The sequence below is a fragment of the Nilaparvata lugens genome, chromosome 2 (assembly GCF_014356525.2).
Source record: "Nilaparvata lugens isolate BPH chromosome 2, ASM1435652v1, whole genome shotgun sequence".
Classification (NCBI taxonomy): Eukaryota; Metazoa; Arthropoda; class Insecta; order Hemiptera; family Delphacidae; genus Nilaparvata; species Nilaparvata lugens.
The window spans coordinates 64523439-64540025 of record NC_052505.1 but is presented as its reverse complement, the minus strand read 5'-3'; the positions used below and the strand labels follow the sequence as shown (position 1 = coordinate 64540025).

The following is a 16587-nucleotide window of genomic DNA, read 5'->3' as shown; positions in this document are numbered from 1 at the left end:
ATCCAAATTCATCTGGTTTACTGAACGTTTTTAAATGTGAATTATACCTTCAAATTAATTTGTTAAATCTATTCATCAATTGTGATTCAATTATTCATCAATTTCTTCATGTATTTACATTGATAAACTTTGTCAAAGTTCCATAGTATTGTTAGCGTCTATCACCATTTTTCTATCAACATGTTTTAGACATTTGAAATTCAAACTTTCAATTTTATCATCTTTACCGTTTGGAAATCATTCTGAAAATTCCACAACTTGAAATTCGGATTATTTGTTTGGAATTCTATATGTTCCTGCTCACATTTCCATTGTTGGAATTGCCTACTTTGTTGGACACTTCCATTCTTGTCATCACGTGGCCATCATATCGTCACTTGCTGATGTCCTGTTCCTTGGGGTACCGTGGATTCCTTGCCGGTCTGCCTGGCTGCATCTCTTCCTCAAAATGTTATTCAGGTTATGTAAATCGTTTTATTCAACTTTCATTTTACTCATATTGCATAACTGTTCATGTAAATACTAACAGCGTGTCGATACTGGACCACGTTGTTCTCTATTTCTAATTCAAACATTTTAATGTGCATTCATATGATTTTTGTAGCTATCATTCAACTTTTACGGCAATTAGAAACATTTAATTGTCCATACTTTCGGCAATCGAGCCAATGTACATGAATTCAATATGTTACAGTGTATGTCTCATTCAGAGCACTGTCCTACATTATTTCAAAGTTATAATATGTATTCATTGTATTTGATAGCTACCCTTGGCTTGCAAGCGTGATATCATATTTGAGTTGTTCAATTTGATGTCTAACTCGACATTCAATTCATTGAAGGCCTATGTCGCCTGTATTCAACATTGACAATTATTTCATTGTATTTGATAGCTACTTTTGGCTTGCAAGCGTAATCTCATATTTGAGTTGTTCAATTGATGTCTAACTTGACATTCAATTCATTAAAGGCCTATGTCGCCTATATTAATTTCATTGTATTTGATAGCTACCCTGAATTTCCATACTAGAATCGAAAGCAGCATACCCTTGTTTTTCAAGGCTAACAAACTTGGTTGGAATCGAAATTTAATATGGCATGCTATGTATTCGTTCGAATTTAGCTTTTATTGCATGGGTCAAACAAGTCTTGACTTTGCCTTGAATTTCCCTTGTCAGTCAAAGCTAACAGTCTTGATTAGAATCAATCTTGAATATGGCTCGAAAGGTATTCGTTCGATTTCAGCTTTTATTGCATGAGTCAAACAAGTCTTGACTCTGCCTTGAATAACCCTTGTCAGTTAAAGCAATACCTACTATTACTTCAGGCCCCACAACTAATTAATGACGTCATAACATGTAGATTGATTCTTCCTAGATCGTAGTAGTTTCTACTAGCTTATCAATGTAACTTTTGTTACTGTATGAATTTTTATTGGATGGAATACTATCTAAATTTCAAATTAAAGACACTTGTATTTTAATAAATAGAAATTTTATTGAAATAAAAACACTATTCCACAAATGCAATAATTTATCCATATTTTCAGATTGATAGACATAGGCCTACTCAATTCAGTGATAGAGCTATTGATAAATTCATCTCAACCAAAAATACTTAATAATAGCCTGTATCAGAGTCGAAGGAGAGGTAAATCAAAGATAAACCAAATTTCCTAACTCTTTTTTTAGGAAAGAGGCTCCCACAAACTTGATCACAATTGATCTGTAGTACAAAGAAACCCATCAGGAGATGTTTTTCAGTTAGGTAAAACCTTCAATATTTTGATGTTATGGGCAGTTCCAACACTTTGCATTTACTTTTTAATTTATTAATTCAAAAGTTCTTTCACACACTTTATTCACACTGTTCTTCCACACTCTAATTACACTGTTATTTCACATTTTATTTACACTGTTCTTCCACACTTTAATTAAATTTTCCACTCACACTTTATTTACACTGTTCTTCTACACTTCATGTAAACCGTTGTTTTGTAGAATTGAAGCTCTTTCTTCTTATCGCTCGTATCCATTTTCGTTTCAAAGTAATCTTTCGAAAAAGTAAAAAAACCGTTTTAAACTTTAAAACCGTACGGAAACTTTTGGAATCTTGTTATAATTCCCGCAACAATTAGGTACCGGTACACAGCAGTATCCCAATGATTTAAAACCCCAAATTCATTATTACTTTTCACAAACAAATATTAGAAGAATGATAAACAAACCATATTCATTGAAATGGAACACCGTTAAAATTGAATTTGTAATTCAAATTTTGTTGATTACCATATCAGATGTGATAACAAGCATCAGCGCCCTTATTCAATACCTACTATTACTTACTCGCTTGCTTACCGCCAGTAGATCATCGATGATCTACATGTGATGACGTCATAGTTTATTAGAGATCAGTTGTAGGGGCCTGAAGTAATAGTAGGTATTGGTTAAAGCCGATTTGAATCGATCTTGAATATAGCTTGCTACGCATTCCCTTGGATTTTGTTTCTATTGTGAGTGTCAAACAATCCTCGAGTAGCCTATTCTACATTGTCTTCTTTACATTGTCTATTTCTCATTGTCACTTCCAAAATCTCCTCTAATACAGGGGAGAAGAGATCAACCTGTAGTGTTCATCCCACACAGCACAAAAAGTTTAAAAAACGTTTAATAAATTAATAAATGTTTAAAATGTATAAATCCGATAAACGTTATGAAAACAACGTTCAATAAACGTTAGGGAATTTTACTAAAATGAACGTTTACTCTATAAACGTTCAATAAACGTCTAGAATGTATATTGCTGATAAACGTTATGAAAACAACGTTTGATAAACTTAGAAATGTTTACTAAAATAAACGTTAGAAAGGTTGGTACAGTATGGAATTTCTACAGTACCTACCCAGTCAACACACTAAGTGAAAATGTTATAAGTGAAAATCAAACATTTTTTTCAGAAGGTGTCTCCTCCCCCCTCACCTGTGTATCTTAATCCCTAAAAATGTCTCAATTTAGGCTTTCTGACCAATATTCCTAAGTGGAATTGAATTCCAATCCCTTTCTATCTTCTTCAAAAATCCTCCAAAAAGTCTCCAACTCACCGTTATCGAGATAAAGAAAATGTTTTACACAAATTAAGACTGAAATTTTTTGAGTTTTCCAAAAAGTCTCATTTTAAGCTTTTTGTTAATAAATTCGGGTGCAGAATTGCAATTCAAATACTTTTTGTCTTCTGCGAAAATCGTCTAAAATGCACTGTTAACGATATAATTGACCTTTTGCGCTAAATCCAGAGGGACTTAATAAATTTGCCAGATGTTCAAGTTTCCCAAAAAAGTCGAAAAATTGTATTTCTAATTAATAGTTCGGATGCAGAATTGAATTTCAAACACTTTTTGTCTCTTGCGAAAATCGTCTACAACGTACTGTTGATGATATAATAGACCTTTTGCGCTAATTTTAATCCAAATAGGGACTTGGAAAAAATTTGATCGATTTCTAAGTTTCCCAAAAATGTTCAAAAAAGCAGTCTTTTATCACTTATTCGGCTACAGAAGTAGATTTCCAGCACTTCTTCTCAATGCAAAAATCCCATCAGACGGGCCGTTGACGGGCTACTAACGTTTAAAATTTTAAATAATTGGTAATTGATGATGGAAAATTTTGAAAAAAATAATTAACGATTCTGTTCATGTTATAAACATTGTCCTAGAATTTCAAATGTTTCCAACCAAAATTGAGAAAGTTATATCATTTTTTCAAATTAGATTCCAGTTTGTGCTAAAAATCATGTCACACACCAAGCCTATGAAATAATTTTCAAGTTTCAAATTCAAATAATAATAAACTAGGTACTATTTTATTGATTCCAACATTATTTCAGTGAAAGCACAAATGTCCACCATAAAGAAATCATTAATCCATCCCAGAAATATGGACTGTTATCTGTTTTAATGTTAACAATAAAGATTGTCTATATCAATAACTTTGAAACTCCCGGGGTGATTTGTGCTTGTGCACTACTGCGCTTGAGCGACAGCCATTAAAGATGTCCTCGGCCTGTCTTCTTTAGTTTTCAGTAGTTGAAGGTGAAGTATTGCAGTATTGGTTCGTTGTTTGTTTATCCTTTATTTTATCGCGTCATCAAGTTGATGATGATTTTTGATTGCTGAAGGTCTTAAATTAAGGTAAGATCATTCATTTATGTCTATGATATTTATTGATAAATTTAATAGCATGAAGTTACCTACTAAACAAAGCTGTTTAGCCTAATAATGGCAAAGCGTTCCCCAGACAAATTTGTAAAGCACATGTTGTTTTTAAAAGCACTATGGTAAATAATTATTATGTTAGGCCCTATTAATAACCCTGATACAACATTAATTGCAATTTTTAGTGTGTATAAGTTAATTTTTTCCATTTTTAAACCCAAACAGTTGATTTAACCAACTGTTAACATTGTTGGTACCTTAAACTTGTAAAACAACTATCAAGTGTGGTTTCGATTTTATGATTTAGGTAATAATTTTTAAACTAGTGATTATATGATTCAGTAATATCATAATAGATTGATTTAATTATTATAATGTTTAAGATATAAGAAGCTATTGTAAAATGTTACAATAATAAAGCTAATAAGAGAATAGGCCTACCAACTAATAATATTGGTTATTTATAGGCATATTAGGGACTATGGTTACATTTGACCTAATTAACTTTTTGAATACAGTATTTTGATTAGATAAAACATTATTTATTTCAATATGACTAGCCTAGTATCAAATCAACCTCTTGAGAAATACTCTAAATAAACTGTAAATAGCAGCAATCATTCTTATTGATAGGCTACAATTTAATAATTAGTTCAGTACTATGTAAGGTCCTTAAATACTCCCTTGTATTGGTTTATTGTTTTAATACTATCAATTTATTAAAACCATACTAAATTATTACTTCAAAATTTCGGTGTAAATGCACGTCCAGTGCCAACATACCTGTCATCAAATTTTTGGTTGGGATTGATTATTAAGTATGCTATTTTGAGCACAAAATCACAAAAATTAAACGGCGGTCACTTTTGTTTTTGAAATAAACTAAGTACAAAGTAGCACAATTTTACATGCATTTAACCTATGAGTAGCAGCCATTTTGATTATTGAAATCATCAAATTATGATATTCCTAATCTGAGTTTTCCTAACCCAAAGCTTTTTCTAACCTAAGCTTTATTAACCTAAAGCTTTTCCTAACCTTAGCTACTTATGGTTGCTACTTATAGCATGGGTTAAATGCATGTAAAGTTGTGCTACTTTGAACTTAGTTTATTTTGAAAACAATAGTGACCTCCGTTTAATTTTTTGATTTTGTGCTCAAAATATTATACTAAATCGATCCCAACCAAAAATTTGATTACAAGTATGTTGGCACTGGACGTGCACTTTAGCCAAAATTTCTTTCAATTAGATAATTGCTTTCATACATGTTCCATTTGATTTCAGACGAAGGTGGGAATAGAACTGCAGATACATATTATACTAAAATCCACCATGACAGATGAATATGATGCCAAGGATTAGATTTGAAAAAAGTTCTTCTCCTCTCTACATTTGATGAAAGCCATTTTCAGTAAGTTGCACTCGTTCAATGATCAAATTTTTCAACATAGCCTACATAAACAAACTTACTTGTAACCTTAACAAACAAACTTAGGCTACCTACAATAGTCTATATTCAAGAATTACTGGAGCAGTTTTAAGATTTTATGTCAAGCCCTATTAATAACCCTAATATAACAGAAATTGCAATTTTTAGTGTTTATAAATTGAATGTTTATCATTTTCAAACACTAAGGCCCGGTTGCACAAAAGCCGGTTAAATTTTAACCATGATTAATTCCGCGAGAGCCAATCAGAGAAGCCGTTTTATCAAAAACGCATTCTCTGATTGGTTCTCATGAAGTTAATCACGGTTAAAATTTAACCGGCTTTTGTGCAACCGGGTCTAACAGTTGATTAAACTGTTATCATTGTTGGTTAACTTCAAACTTGTAAAAAACTATTAAATTAGTGGTTTTAATTCCATGATTCAATACATTTTAAGCTAGTGATTATATGATTCAGTAATATTATAATAGATTGATTTAATATCATGGATGGTTATGATATAAAAGAAGCTATTGTAAAATGTTACAATAATAGAACTATTCATAACACCATTATAGGCCTACCTACTAATTATTAGTTATATTTATTTGGGACTATAGTTACATTTTTGTTAGGGACATGAACTAAATTTTTTTTAATATTTTGATTAGATTAAACCATATTTATTCTAATATGACCAGTATAAAATAACCCCCTTGAGAAATACTTTAAATAAATTGTAAATAAAAGCAATCATTCTCATTGATAGGCTACAATTTGATAATTAGTTCAGTACTATGTAAGGTCCTTTAAAACTCTCTTGTATTGGTTTATTGTTATATCATTTACTATCACTTATAAAATTCCTTTCAATTAGAAAATCGCTTTCATACATTTAATGTATCATTTGATTTCAGGCAAAGGTGGGAATAGAACTGCAGACGCATATACCAAAATCCAATATGACAGACGAATATGCTGCCAACTACAGTTTTAGATTTAAAACTCCTTTCTACATCTGATGGAAACCATTTTCAGTAAGTTGCACTATACTATTTCCTAATCACTAAAGCAGTTTTAAAATTTTAAAATGATAACTTTATAATTGAATAGGCTCAGATTTTTAATTTCATATGAAGCAAAAATTTATTGTAAAACAAGCTGCAAATTAGTATTGTAATTTCCAAAGAACCATATTGGAGACTTAAGTCACAATAAATCTCAATAATGTTGGATATGTTACAAGAAGTTTGACGAATGAGTGAACTGGCAGAAGTGTGAACCGCGGCTAGAGTCGGTTTAAGGTTGTGCAAAGGCTAAAAATAACATTTATACTGGTGATATTTTTCAAAGTTTTTCGGTTTGTATATCATCAACCTATCAAAATGAAAAGGTATCCTCAGAAAAACATTTTTTCCGATCATTACTTTTTGAGATATGAGAGCCTAAAGTTTGAATTTTTCGGACAGAACATTTAAAATTCGGTTAAAGATAAATCCTTGAGATTTAGAGGATAGATTCTTCATAGTATTGTTGAACTATTAAAAAAATATTTTCTGAAAATATCCATTTTATCGAAAATACAAGGTTTTTGGGCCACTCTGTATCTATATAGAACAAGACAATTATTTATCATGCAAATATTGATTGCTCTGAATTTATTTATCCTTTTGTGGATACAATCACAAATCATAAAAATATAATTTGGAAAGAATAGCAGGCTTTGCCCAAAACTATTTTATTCCCAATTTTGATAATGAATAATATGTCCCAAAATGTTTTTATAATATTTTACTGCTGAAAGTTCAAGTTTATTTTCATTGATGTTTAAAAAAATATAGGTATAAAAATCAGAAATAAAATATAAATTACTAGCAGGCCCTCTTTTTCATGTCTATATTGACTGGGCTAATATGGTTGCAACTTTGAGTGAGTTAGTGTGAACGCATTACTGGGATAAAACATACCTATAGTCTTTTTTCTTTAGGGCTACCCTGGAATAATACTTGAGAATAGAAATCAAAGAAAAATAAAAATAATATTATTCTAATATTTTTATTTCTAAAAAGAAATATGCCAATTTTAAAATGGGTACTTGAATTTCTGTTTTTATTTACATACCTACAGGTATGGTTTGAAAAACAAATACGGCTATCTACTACAGTGCAGTGTAAATATTGCCTAAAACGCTAACCTTGCTAACATATAAAAATTAACATACAATAAAAATAAGTAACATCCATATTTACATAACCAAAAATGTCATATATTCGACTAAAAAGGAATAGCACATTTGCTCCTGGGTGGCACATATATGTGCGACATGACTAATCAACTCCTCCCAATAAAAAATTAGGTTTACTTCATATATACCAGTCAATTAATACAGAATACTCCACACATTCCAAATCATATCACCTGTTGAAATGAATATTTCCTTAACAGTAATTTGAATTACTCTGGAATATCGTTAAATTCCTCAAGTTTCTCAAATTTCAGGGTTTTTTCACTCGTGACACATATATGTGCCACTCGGTCTTTATATAGAATGGGAGTGTAAACCAAGGATAGTGTATAGCAGGTTGCCTCAATCGCGTTTACATACGCGGATGAGATGGCATGAGCCTACGTGGCAAACGCCGGCTTCCCATAAGAATTACATACAAAACACCGCGTCAAATATCACTTCCTCACATAAAAACCGCTGTATTGATAAAAAATATGAATATGCTATTCAATTCGGAAAGAAACAAGCTCCACATCAATGTGTATTTTGAAAACATTAATTCATTTCGAAAAGTGTAGAAAGTCCTTGAATCTATCACTATATTCAATCGGTAAAACCTATTCATATTTGTGAAAAAGCTGGTAACTTATTTGTTTTGGACTTATTTTAAACAACAATATGACAAAATGAAGCGAACTCGTTTAATTTTATGCTGGTCGTCCAATAATATTTAAAAATGATTGTTCCTTATTTGACAATTGTTTGTGAAAATTGATAGTTGTATCGTCGCCTGGAATGCTAGTTGCAAGCATTTGTATTAATGATATTTGTTTAAGACTTTATTAATTGACATATACCTAGAACCAATTTAGCGAAATCATGGAACTGATGGTTACAAGTTATTTTTAGAATGTTGAACTGTCTGGTTACTAATAATTATTTCAGTTGTCTACTGGAAAGCGTAGTGCCAACACGTTGTTCTTGTATTGTGTTTTTGTTTCTGCTCAGTGCAGTATTATTATTATTAGTATATTTTATCGATTATTTTCATGGGACACAAATTTACAAAGGAAATACCATATATTATTCACGGTAGTATGATATTTTTTATTTCAATGTGTCCATGGGATACTTATGAATGCAAAAAACACTTGTGTAAAGCAAGAATAGATCTTAATTATAATTTAAATAGTTCATCAAATTATGACTTCAAATAATATAACATTAATTATTCATGAAATTATTCAACTACTTTACAGTACAGTAGTGTAATGCGTTTTATTTTTTGATAAAATAACAGCATTAAAGTCATTAAAAGTCATGATTATCTATTTTTTTATCATAATTGGGATAAATAAGAATCTTTATAATGTTTAAATGATGTTCATATATTCTTAGGGCTTATCTAGACTGTTTATTTTTGTGATAAAGCTAGGCAACCGTTGATGGGTTCGCATTGCTATCTTTCAGGAGTTGTTGATAAAATAACGTTAATATCCTGAAATTCCTAAAGAAGCTGTTAGTTCTTTCCACAGACTTCATAAGGATAAAATTTCTAAATGAGAATGGAATCTGTTTAAGAGAAAGAACTAAAACGATGCAGAAAAAACTAATAGAAAGTACAAAAACGTATTTGAAATGGTATTATCAAATCAAATTGTGTGTTCAAACGATTTGTTTTAGACTCGCCGGTAACATTTATAGGATTTTTACTGAAAATTAGTTTGATATTGTTTCAAAGGGGATAAAATGCTGAACATTTTGATGTCAATCACTTCTATGTAAAGTTGATGGTTGATTTGCTATGAGGGCTCAAAGTTGGCATTTTTACATTTGAATGCATGTTAAGCCAGGGCGAGAGGTCGCAGCATGACGTCACACCATAGCAGGCTGCGTTCTCCACGCGTCTTATGTGATCAAGGCAACCTATTATTATACTATTCTTGCTGAGTGTAAACCACCTGAACCAACCCATTTTTTTTTCAATTATAAGGAAATAGCAGTATCATCAAAGGCCAATGACATACATATACGTACACAAAATTCATCATTAGTAAATTATTATTATTGATCATGTTTTCAAAGTATAAAATAAAAATCCAAGAAAATATTTGACTTACAGATAGAAAATTGAATTGTCCAATATGTTGTGAAATGAAAATAGTTCATTCAATAAACTTATTTGTGAATAAAACAATCATGTCAAAAAGGCTTTCTTTTATGAAAGTATGGAATAATCATAAATTAGTAGTCCCAATACATGTGGAGAAATTGCAAATCAGTTACTTGAATCAAAGAAGAACTCATCGTTTCGTACACTTCACCGCTTGCTCCCAATACTCTTTTCAAATTTCTTCTACATGTTTGCCTTTTTGCAACCAATATCCAATCACTGCTACCCAAAGACGGAACCTCCTTCAAACACAGTTTTTGGCGATGATTGAAGTTTTAGTTTTTGAAGAAATCAGGGTTTGTAACTCAAATATTTAAAATGTAAACACCCATTGTGTGGTACATAATTTTAAAGGCCTTTTTAAAACAAGAATGACGACATCAATAAAAATGTTCTATGATACTTTTATCAAAAATGGCGGCTGATTGAAGTTTTAGTTTTTATAGAAATGAAACATTGATAAAAGTAATAAAACTTAAAACAACACTTTTTTTGATGAATAACGAAACACATTGAAAAACTGATTATTTATTTAGTAATCTGTTTGGTACTTTTTACTTTCCTTGCCCTATTAGCCTACCATAGGTAAGGAAAGTATTGCTTTCTGAAAAAAATTAAGGTACCCCAATTTCTAAATCAGCCAACATCAATACGAGCAAAACTAGGTTGCAGAAAAAACAGGCCCAGGATGAGTACTCAAGAACAGAGAAGGAGGTGAAAAAGTGTGTCAGAAGGGATCACCGAAAGTATGTAGATGATATGGCAGCTAGGGCAGAGCAAGCAGCAAGGATAGGTGACAGCAAAGAGTTGTACAGAATCACAAGAGCTTTATCCAAGAGATCCTATCGAAATGATGGCCCAGTAAAGAGTAAGGAAGGGCAATTGCTGACTAGTAAGGATGAGCAACTTGAAAGATGGAGAGAACACTTCATGGAAATCTTCAATAGGCAAAATGAGATAGAGGATCATGAAGAAATAGAGCACAGAGATGGGCCAGTGGTCACAGACATAGAATGGGAAGTGCCAACAAAAGATGAGGTGAAGAAGGCTATAAGTGAGATGAAAAATGGAAAAGCTCCTGGCTCAGACAATATCTCACCAGATGTTTTAAAAGTTGATGTAGAGACAAGTGCTGATATCTTGTATCCCCTAATCACCAAAATTTGGGAAGAAGAAAGAGTTCCTGCAGAATGGAAGACAGGTACTATAATGAAGATACCCAAGAAAGGTTGCTCTACAGATTGTGTAAACTGGAGAGGGGTAACACTGCTTTCAGTGCCTAGTAAAGTGCTAGCAAGAGTAATCCTAAACAGGATAAAGGATTCTGTTGAAAGGAAAATACGGAGAGAACAAGCTGGTTTTAGGAAGCACCGTAGCTGTGTAGATTTAATAAACACACTGAGGATAATTTTAGAGCAAAGTGTTGAATGGCAGAGCACTGTTTACCTGGCTTTCATCGATTTCGAAAGAGCTTTTGACTCAGTTAACAGAAGAGTGATGTGGAGTACACTGATTAATTATGGCATCCCACAGAAGATGGTGAGCATTCTGAGAAATATGTATGAGGATTGTGAGTGCCGTGTCCTCCATGCAGGAAGTTTGAGTGAACCCCTACCTGTCACTTCTGGAGTCCGTCAAGGCTGTGTGTTGTCTCCCACGTTATTCTTGCTGGTTTTGGACAGTGTGATGAGAAGAGCTGGTGGAGGTAGGAGAAGAGGGATACCTTGGGGCCTAAGAGGGCGGCTAGAGGATCTGGACTTTGCTGATGATATATGTCTACTGGCACAGCGCTTTACTGACATGCAAGAAAAGCTGAGAAATATTTCAAATGAGGCAATAAAGGCCGGCTTGCAGATAAATGCTAGAAAGACAAAGGAAATGAGAGTAAATGCAAGAACAGACATGCCTTTGAAAATGGGCGACTCCAATATCGAGCTGGTAGAGTCCTTTTTATACTTGGGTAGTATGGTCACTGTAGAAGGAGGAGCTGATCAAGATGTAAAGAGTCGAATCAAGAAAGCAAATGGAGCTTTTATACAATTGAGGCCAATCTGGGCAAATAAAAATATATCCAAAGCCACGAAGATTCGACTCTTTAATAGCAATGTAAAATCAGTCCTCTTATATGGATGTGAAACCTGGAAGGTGACTACAGTGACCTCTAAAATGTTACAAGTATTTGTAAATAGATGTTTGCGTCGCATAATGGGCATCAGATGGCCAGAGGTTATCAGCAACGAAGCACTATGGGAGTCTACCTGTCAGGATCCAATCCAAATGCAGATAAAAAGAAGGAAATGGAGATGGATTGGGCACACGTTGCGCAAGGAAGAAGGTGCCATTGAAAAAGACGCATTGGACTGGAATCCTCAAGGACACCGTGCAAGAGGACGCCCAAAAATCACGTGGAAGCGTACCATCCAGACAGAAATTGGGAAAGCCGGCAAAACGTGGTTGGAGGTGAAGGCGTTAGCACGCGACAGAGTTGGATGGAGGACATTCTCGGAAGCCCTATGCTCCTCAAGGAGCGACAGGAACTAAGTCAAGTAAGTCAATCTGTTTGGTACTTTTTACTTTCCTTGCCCTATTAGCCTACCATAGGTAAGGAAAGTATTGCTTTCTGAAAAAAATTAAGGTACCCCAATTTCTAAATTTCTATACGTTTGAAGGTTTGAAGGTCCCCTGAGTCCAAAAAACTGGTTTTTGGGTATTGGTCTGTGTGTGTGTGTGTGTGTGTGTGTGTGTGTTGTGTGTGTGTGTGTGTGTGTGTGTATGTGCGTCTGTGTACACGATATCTCATCTCCCAATTAACGGAATGACTTGACATTTGGAACTTAAGGTCCTTTCACTATAAGGATCCGACACGAACAATTTCGATCAAATGCAATTCAAGATGGCGGCTAAAATGGTGAAAATGTTGTCAAAAACAAGGTTTTCCGTGATTTTCTCGGAAACCGCTCCAACGATTTTGATCAAATTCATACCTAAAATAGTCATTGATAAGCTCTATCAACTTTCACAAGTCCCATATCTGTAAAAATTTCAGGAGCTCCGCCCCATCAATGCAGATAGAATCCCAATTATCAGGCTTCAGATACAATTGAAACAAAAAAATCAAGTGGAGTAGATTGACCATGAAAATCTCTACAATTAATGTTCAGTAACATTTTCACCTAAAATTGAAAATAAGCTTTAAATTCGAGAAAATGTGATTATTCAATTGCAAATTATTGTTGATTCTATTAAATCATTCACTATGAAGAGATAGCAGACCTCATGTGTGTCTCCAGCGTTATTACCCTGTCACCAGCTGGCTCAAATCACTGAATAGTAGACTTGAGATGCGCGGGAACAATAGCGTCAGGTGATCAATTTTCATAACGGCAAGGAAAGTTGTGTGAGTGCGCCACACCAGATTTTTACATTTCATTTCAAAAGATGCTCCCGAAATGCTCGAGACCCTTTATTCTCTCGTTTGACAGTGTGCCAAACTGTCATAAATGTAAATGAGATGTCCTTATGAAGGTCTAAGTCAACCACTTATGAGGGGTTGAAATTCATTTATGTATGTCAAAAGGTAGAGTATTCGACCAATAACTTATCCTGAAAGTTACAATATGTATATCAGTCTCCAACTTATAAAAGTTTTTAAGCTACATAATCAGCATTCTGAGAATTGATTACCGAGAAATTTTATATTTTACTCATAATAACCTATTAAGTTATCCCACTAAACTGTACATTTCATATTTTACAGGACCAAGAGCAGAGAGACTACGCCTCATGAAGCTCAAATCGAGGACGATAGCAGTTCAAAGTAAAAATATATAATTAGTAATAAATTGAAAGTTCAATTTTTGTAATATTTAATAAAAATCATTGAATTTTATTGAAAATAATGCTTTCTTATTTACATTTTTCGCTCATATAGATATACTCTGAAGTTAAGCTTTAAAGAAAATAAACTAATATAGATATTAATATATATATTTAATATTTTAATAGATATTCAAAGTAATAATTGATGTGTTACTCAGATGTATATGAACTGTATTCCATTTGAGGTGTTGCAAGCATAGAGGGCTGTTGAACTAGAGCAGATTTGATTTAATTAATTCATCGAATGGCGAGTGACTCATGCACTGCTCCCTCTCAGGACAGTCTGCAAGCTGTTATTGGTTAGCAGAGGTCGATCTCGACTCAATCAATACAACTACAGAGACAGTTTATAGACTGCCCTGACAGGAGAGAATGAATAAGTAATTTGCCATTCACAGGAGAATTTTAAAGAATATTTCAATTTGAATAATATTAAAAATATAAAATGTATATTAATAATCTGATTCAGTGCAATCCAATATAAATGCTTAATCATAATTCAAATTTCATCCAGAATTTGAAATAAATCTGTAATTCTTATTATTCATGATTCAATTATTCTTCCAAACTAATGCTCCAATCTTACTATTGCCTTAATACTCTATTTCTATACTCAGTGGACATCCATAGATTCTATATGTAGATGAAATCTATATAATATATATATTATATAGTCTATATATTATATAATCTATATATTATATAGATTTCATCTATATAATCTATATATTAATGAAATCTATAATATATATATAATATATAATTATATATTATATATAGATTTCATCTATAATTATATAGAATGTATGGATGTCCACTGAGTATAGAAATAGAGTATTAAGGCAATAGTAAGATTGGAGCATTAGTTTGGAAGAATAATTGAATCATGAATAATAAGAATTACAGATTTATTTCAAATTCTGGATGAGATTTGAATTATGATTAAGCATTAATATTGGATTGCACTGGCCTTGAATCAGGATTGATTTACTCTAAACATCCAGCTTGAATCCGACTCTAATTGATCTAGAATCACAATAGAATCGAGCTTGAATTTCGTGAAAGGTGTGCCAGGTGGCCTTGAATGGACGGATTGCATCCAGCATGCGTTTCAAGCCTGAGTCAAGACTGCATCTCATTCCTGATTCGACCGTGCATCTCGGGCCTGAATCGAGCACGCAACGCGATCTTGATTTTAGCTCGCAGCACCAGCCTGATTAGAGCCTGCATTTCGATCTCGAAACTGGCTTGAACGATGTATAAACGGACTCTTGAATTCAACTCATTTCGAGCAAAACGCATGCGAATGAAATCTTGAATCAAGCCCTCACGTTTGACAAAACGAGCTTGTTTTGATTTCGATTCAAGTTGATTTTGCTGATTGGGTGTTGTCAGTCGTCAATGGTCATTAGTGTCATTGACCTAAATTCATTTAAATTTTGTTGTCGTTTATTTTCTAACGGTTTTATTACATGTTGTAATGAAATTCATCTAAGGATTTTATTCGATTTAATCTACTTACACTTGTTTTTGTATGTGGCCATCTGCCTATTATTTTATTAATATTAAATCTCAACTTGTTGACTCATTTTGTCTTTTATTGGTGTACTGACCACACTTCAAGCTATCAGTTTTTTATGCACAGAATTCAGAGATTTATTTGTAGGTATTAATACCAACTATCATTCACAGTCCACTGCCCTGACTTTGGATTCTGTCAATCGGTTAGTTTTCAATTTCGATTAAGTTTTCCAGTTAACTAACCAAGATTTTAACGGTTTCACAATCCGGCAACACTGTAATTTATCCGACAGTGATGTTATTAAAATTATTATTCTAAACAAGATAATGGCAAATAAGTGAGGTTAATTTTAAATGCTAATATCAGCTAAATACTCTTTTCTATTTTATTAAGGGATGAAATTCATTCACATATTTAGTTCATAGTTTTCTGTAGTTTTTTTACCAAAAACTAATTTTGGAAGACAGCTATCAGTAGGTACCTAATCGACTTTAGTTGAATTTAATTCCCCGTGAATGGCCTGTTAAAATTCTTTACTTCGATTCGGCGTTATCTCTTGAAATTTCTTTTTTGTGCAACCAAAATGCTTCAGTTAGCGTGAATCTCAATTGTAGTTTAGCATTTTATCTCGATTAAACGTTAACCGGAATACGTGCAACTGGGGGAAAGTTTTTTCTGAACAGATGTTTTTGAGATAAATTTGATGCAGCTGTTTCACATTCACCAGGGCCGCCTCGAGGTTGATAGGCGCCCGGGGCGAGACTTTGATGTGCGCCCCCCCTCCTAAGTTTAGCGCGGTAAGGTATTATTTAAAAGTAAAGTTACATTTCTCTTCCAGGAGAGCTTCCATTATGGGCTGCATCCTCTCCTTGATAATCATGCTATATATTTTGCAAGCAGAGTTTAGCAAGCTGATTCCTCTATAGTTGTCACAGGAACTTCTTAGTCCAGTCAATATAGCCATAAAAGAAGAGGTGTGCTTGCAATTTATATTGTAGTTCTGATTTTTTAATATCTTATGTGGATACACAAGAGAAGTCCAGGAAAAAATAGTTCAGAACCTCGTATTTTCAGTTCAGTTTTCAGCTATTTCTGCCAAATCCAGTAATAATAAATTTGCTCTAGCCTTTTTTTTAGATTATAAA

General features: G+C 32.9%; 1 protein-coding gene and 1 long non-coding RNA gene across 5 annotated transcripts in view; both read left to right on the top strand.

The window, feature by feature from the left end:
* LOC111048612 overlaps window positions 1-16587 on the top strand; it is a 133447-nt gene that overhangs the window by 65228 nt on the left and 51632 nt on the right. The window lies entirely within an intron of this gene.
* Window positions 3380-13937, top strand: LOC120350110. The gene is made up of 4 exons (XR_005570619.1): window positions 3380-4187; window positions 5498-5624; window positions 6559-6678; window positions 13799-13937. It is a non-coding gene; the product is annotated as an uncharacterized LOC120350110 (long non-coding RNA).